Genomic DNA, 6,667 nt, shown 5'->3' with positions numbered 1-6,667 from the left:
ATTCCATTATATAGATATACCAAATTTTACTTATCCGTTTCTCAGTTGATGGGCATTTGGGTTGTTTCCGTTTATTAGTTTTTATGAATAATGCTGCTATGAACATTCTTGAACAGGTATTTCTGTGGAGTATATTTTCAGTTGTGTTGACTATATACTCAGGAGTGGAATTCCTGGGTCATATTGTTACTGTATGTTTAAATTTTTGAGGGATTGCCAAACTATTTTTCAAAGTTGTGCTATTTTACATTCCCACCAGCAATGTTTGAGGGTTCCAGTTTTTCCATGTCTTTGCCAATACTGTTATTGTCCATCTTTTTTATTGCTATTATAGCTGCAAAAAGGGCTGGGGAGCGGCTGCCCAATCTCCTCTAATTTCGTGGGGTCCAGAGCTGATTCCATGAGGCAGAGGTCAGACATGCCACCACCTTCCAACCTTTCATGGCACTCTCAAGTTCTCTGCTAGGTTCAGTAATTTGTTGCAATTATCATGATTGCATAATAGGGTAATGGAGTTATTTAGGGAAGCAGCAGGTTATAATTCAGGCTCAGGAATGCTGAGGATACAATTCTTCCATCAGGACAGCTTCGCTGCAGCCTCCTCATAGGCACAACTCTCTTTCGCCCTCAGCCTCTCAGCCTGGCCTCTACCCTGCTCTGGTGTTACAAAGCTCTATTTTAGCTCTGCCAATATGTGTGCCCTACTCTGTCAGCAAGCCTCCTGCCCGAAGGCAGTCAGCTTTCTCGCTCTGTAGGCCAGCAAGCCTGCTGCTCTGTCTCATGCCCGTTCTGCTGCCACCATCTCTCTGGTCTGGCTGCCAAAGAGGTCCAGTGCTAATTGAACCCACAACTGTGGTTTCCAGCCAAACAAAGTACAGGCATGTGAGTTAAACATTTACCTCAAGTAGACACACGCCCTGGAGAGAACAATCATGGGAGAAGGAAGGGCTGCTTATGCACAGGGAGATAGCTCAGGGTGCAGAAGAGTATGAAGGGATGGACACTGGGAGGAGGTAACTATGCGGAGGAAGTGGGAGGGGAGCTGCTGCATTGTAAATTTTGGTCAATGACATGAGACAAAGTATATGTGAACTGCTGTATGAAAAGTGAATGTACTCTCTAAATCTTCACCCAAATCCTAATTAAAAAAAAAAAAAAGTGAACACAAAGAGGTCCAGTGCAGGGATTTGGGGTCCGAGGGAGTGCTCCACTCCCAGCCTGTCTCTGTCTTGATGGCAGTGACAACTCCCCTTTTCCACTTATGAGATGGCTCATTTTCAGCCTCATGGAATGGCAAAACTGACCAACCCCCACGTTAAGGTATCATACACCTTATTTCCATGGTCCCACCCACACAAGGGTGCCATGTACCTTATTTAAATTGTTAACAGGCTTTCCAGTGCCTTGGGGGATAATAAGCATAGTCCCACACAGTCATCTGGTGGGAGTTACAAAGACCATGGCTAGAAAGCCGTATTAAGTAATTCACTGTCCTACAACAGCCATCATAATGAAGTAGTATCTCATTGTGATTTTTATCCACATCCCCCTGATAATGTTGAGTATCTTTTTGTGAGCTTATGTCCATTGTATATCTATATCTTTGGAGAAATGTCTATTCAAATCCCTTGTCCATTTTTAAATTTGGTTATTTGTGTTTTTATTGTTGAATTTTCAGAGCTCTATGTAATCTGGATATAAGTGCCTTATCAGATGTGATTAGCAAATATTTCCCCTGCTCTGTGATGTTATGGAAAAACTTATGTCTCCAAAAATTATGTGTTGTAAATCCTAACCTCTATGCCTATGGTTATAATCCCATTTGGGAATGAGTTTTCTTTGTTATGTTAATGAGGCAGGATTAGGGTAGAGTGTATTTTGAGTCAATCTCTTTGAAGATATAAAAGAAATTAAACAAGCAAGCAGAAGCAGAGATGGGAGAAGAGAGATGACAGGCCATGTGAAGGTTGCCCAGGAGCAGAAGCTCCAAAGAGACAAAGATGTTCCTCCAGAGGTGACAGAGAGAGCCTTCCCCTAGAGCCAGCACCCTGAATTTGAACTGCTAGCCTCCTAAAGTGTGAGAAAATAAATTTCTGTTTGTGAAAGTCACCTACGTGTGGTATTTCTGCTATAGCAGCACTAGATAAAATAGAATTTGGTACCTAAGGAGTGGGATGTTGCTATAACAGACACCTAAAAAGTGGAACCAATTTTGGAATTGGATAATGGGTAGAGGCTGGAAGAGTTGGCATAATGGACAAGGCATTTGGCCGCTAACCAAAAAGGTCACTGGTTCAAACCCACCAGCCACTCCATGCAAGGAAGATGGGGCGATCTACTTCTGTAAAGATATACAGCCTTGGAAACTTAATGGGAGTCACAATGAGTCAGAATTGACTTGATGACAGTGAGTTTGTTTGTTTTTGTTTGTTTGTTTCTTTTTTTGTTTTTTAATAGTTAAAACCTAGATTGCCTTGAAGAGACTGTTGGTAGAATTATGAATGTTAAAGGCAATTCTCCTGAGGGCTCAGAAGGAAATGAGTAGAGCTCTAGAGAAAGTCTCTATTGTTTTAGAGAATACTTATGGCAGCAGCAACAGAATGTTGCTAGCAATGTGGATACTAAATGTGTTTCTTAGAAGACTTCAAAGAAAAATGATAAACATATGATTGGACAGTGGAGGAAGAGGGATTCTTTTTGTGCAGTAGTAAAGAACTTGTCTGAATTATGTTCAAATGTTTGCTGGAAGGTAGAACTTATAAGGGATGAATTCGGATATCTAGTTGATGAAATTTCGAAGCAATTTTTTAAAGGGGCTGCTTGGTTTCTTCTTGTCACTTAAAGTAAAATGTAAGGTGAAAGAGATGGACTTGACAAATGAACCAAGCAAAATGAAACCAGAATTCAAAGATTTTGAAAATTCTGTTGTACAAACTAGGACAAATATTCTAGATAGGTCATTGCTGAACATTTTTTCCCATTCTGTAGGTTCTTTTTGACTCTTTTAGAGAACTCTTTGGAAGCAGATAAAAATTTACTTTTTAAAAGGTCCCATTCACCTAGTTTATCTTCTGCTGTTTGTGCATTTTGGGTTATGCTTGATAGTCTATTTATGTCATGTATTACTCAAAAAACTCACTGCCATAGAGTTGGACCCTGCTTTGGGTTTCCGAGGCAGTATCAATGAGGAAGTAAATTGCCCAACCTTCCTTCTGAGGAGTGGCTGGTGGGTTTGAACTGCTAGCCTTCTGGTTAGCAGCCAAATGCCCTAGGCACTACGGCACCAAAGCTCCTATGCCATATATTAGGGTCCCTAAATTTGCCCCTAGTTTTTCCTTGAGGAACTTTATAGTTTAGGTTTCAGATTTAAGTTTTTGATCCATCTGGAGTTAGTTTTGTGTATGGTGTGAGGTACAGATCTTGTTTTATTTTTGTGCAAATGGATATCCAGTTTTGCCAGGACCATTTATTAAATAAACATTCTCTTCCCCATTTAGAAGTTCTGGTAGCGTAGCATGTAAGGCACTTGACTGCTAACCAGAAGACTGGCGGTTCAAACCCACCAGCCACTCTTCGGAAGGAAGGTTGGGCAATCTACTTCTGTAGTGATACCACCTCAGAAACCCAAGGAGTGGTCGCTGTGAGTTGGGTCCGACATACGGTACATAAAAACAATGACTTTGTTTAATGGATTAGGCCCTTTGTCAAAGATCAGTTGACCATAGGTTGATGGATCTATTTCTGGGTTCTCAATTCTATTCTGTTAGTCTATGTGTCTGTCATTATACCAATGCAAGCAGTTTTGACTACTGTGGCTGTATCATAAGTTTTGAGATCTGGCAGTGTGAGACCTCCTACTTTGTTCTTCTTCTTCAATAGTGCTTTGCTTATCTGAGATCTCTTTCCATATAAAGTTAGTGATTTGTTTTTCCATATTGTTAAAGAATGTTGATGGGATCTGGCTTGGGATTGCATTGACTGTATAGATTGCTTTGGGTAGAATTGACATTTTCACAGTGTTCAATCTTCCTATCCATGAACATGTTATGTTCTTCCATTTATGTAGATCTCTTATGGTTTCTTGAAGTAGTCTCTTACAGTTTTCTTTGTACAGGTCTTTTGTGTCCCTGGTGAGATTTATTCCCAAGTATTTTACTTTTTTTGGTAGCTATTGTAAATGGTATTGATTTCCTTATTTCTTTTTCAGCAGTCTCTGCTGATATAGAGGAATCTAACTGATTTTTGGATGTTGATTTTATATCCTGCCAGATGCTAAATCTCTCAATTAGTTCCAGTAGATTTTTGACTGAGTCTCGTGGATTTTCTAGGTATAGGATCATATCATCAGCAAATAGGGATAATTTGACTTCTTCCTTACCAATTTGGATACCTTTGATTTCTCTTTTTTGCCTTATTGCCCTGGCTAGGAGTCAGGGCTGACTTGACGGCACATAACAACAACAACAACAACAGGCCTTCCAATACAATGATGAGTAGAAGTGGTGATAGAGGGCATCCTTGTCTGGTTCTGGTTTGCAAGAGGTATGGTTTTAGTCTCTCTCCATTGACAATAATGTTGGCTGTTGGTGTTGCCTATATGCTCTTTATTATGTTGAAGAATGTCCCTTCTATTCCTATTTTGCTGAGAGTTTTGATCAGGAATGCGTGTTGGATTTTATCAAATACCTTTTCTGCATCAAGAGACATGTTCTAGAATGTTCACCAAGGATGTGGCTACACTATCTTTTATTAAAGAGACTAAGCCTGTGACTGGTGGATCTTACCAATGACTGCAGCAGAAAGCCCATCAACTTAGACTGAAGTCGACAAGGAACGAAAGGAAAGAACTCTGTTTACTTCTTGGAATTCTACAGGCAGGAAACAGGCCAAAGGAGTTACATCCATTGTCCTCCAAGAAAAGAAAGGGACCATTCCTGGAGCAGCTTAGAGATCAGTTGGAAGGGGCATGGGAAGCAGGGCCATCTTGGTTTCAAGGGATTGGGACCACGGTCTCCTGGCTCTCAAAGAGTGGGTCCACAGACTCTCAGGTTTCAAAGAGTCCCGTTTTTGCTTACTCAGTACCAGAGAGTGGGGCTGCCGTCAGGTGTGGCAGGGGGATGGGGCTGCCACCCAAAGCTGAGGAGACACGGCTGCCATGCCCACAGGGGCAGAAGAAAGGGGCCTGCTAGGGCCAAGGGTATGGGGTTACCACTCAGGTGAACTAGGAGACTGGGACTGCCTAAAACCGAAGAAACAGGGTTGCCATCCCAGAGGGCCTTGAAGGTGGAGCTGAAGCCCAGGGCTGAGGGACCCCCACCCAGAATCCAGAGGGCATGGCCTTTGTCCAGATGGTTTCAGAGAAGAGAGGATTATTTTCAAGTCTTGAGAGTTCATTTGTTTTGCTGGGTTTTGGACTTGCCTGGCACCTGTTATCCCTTTTTTCCCTGCGATCTCTCCCATTTTTAATGGAAATGTCTGCCTGTGCCTATGCCACCACTGTACTTAAGAAACAGGTAACTTGTAGTCTAGATTTCACACGTTCACAGATGAAGAGGAATTTCCCCCAAGGATGGAATACACTTGAAGTCTCACTCATATTTGATTTAGCTGATTCAGAAGATGAGATTTTGGACTTGTAGTTGATTTAAGACTTTTGGCGTGATGTGATGGGATGAATGTGTTTTACATGTGGCAAGGACATGAATTTCAGGAGCCAAAGGGTAGATAGAATATTATGGATTGATTTATGTTCCCTAAAAATATGTGTAGTAAATCCTAACCTCTACGCCTGTGGTTATGATCCCATTTGGGAATGGGTTCTTTTTTATGTTAATGAGGCAAGATCAGTGTACAGTGTAGTTTGAGTCAATGCCTTTTGAGATAAAGGAGATTAAACAGGTGAGCAAATGCAGAGATGGAAGAGAGATGCCAAGCCACACAAGACCAGGAGCTCAGAAGAGACAAGGACCTTCTTGCAAAGGTGACAGAAAGAAAGCCTCCCGCTAGAGCTGGCACCCTGCATTTGGGCTCCTAGCCTCCTAAACCGTGAAAAAATCAATTGTGTATTTCTGTCACAGCAGCACTAGATAGCTGACATGATGTTTATTGTTTCTCATTCTTTTTTCAATATTTACCATTTGTTTTATTGGTGAGAATATACACAGCAAAACATACACAGTTCAGCTTTCCCACACAGTGGCTGAGCAAAGAGGGTGTAGGAGACCCCTGTTGCCATGCGGCCAGGCAGCAGCAGCAGAGCCCACGGCCCCCATAGCTGGGCTCTTCCAGATGTAAGAAAGCCTGAGTTTTGAAGATGTGTGAAGGTCATCATGGTAAATGTTTTCAAAAAATTTGTCAAAGGATGGCTACGAGAAAAGCACAACTGCATGTTATGAGTGGAACCAACCCACAGTGGTAGCCATGGGTGAACGTTCAGGCCCTTTAACATGATACTGAAGAATTCTTATTGCCTCAAGTGTGACATATGCAACATTTTGGGAAGGAAAAAATGAAGAATTGGCTGTGAAGGCATGAATAGAAGCAAGTGAAGAAAATTAATGTATTTGACATTGATAACCTTATTTCACAATAATTATTTAGAAGACACGTTTGGATACTTAATGTTTTATTTGCTGGGCAATAAAATTTTTATTAAAAAAAAAAAAAA

This window comes from Orycteropus afer, unplaced genomic scaffold (assembly GCF_000298275.1).
Source record: "Orycteropus afer afer isolate SDZICR_OR568_19922 unplaced genomic scaffold, OryAfe1.0 scaffold00064, whole genome shotgun sequence".
Classification (NCBI taxonomy): domain Eukaryota; kingdom Metazoa; phylum Chordata; class Mammalia; order Tubulidentata; family Orycteropodidae; genus Orycteropus; species Orycteropus afer.
Note: the sequence above shows the minus strand (reverse complement) of the source record.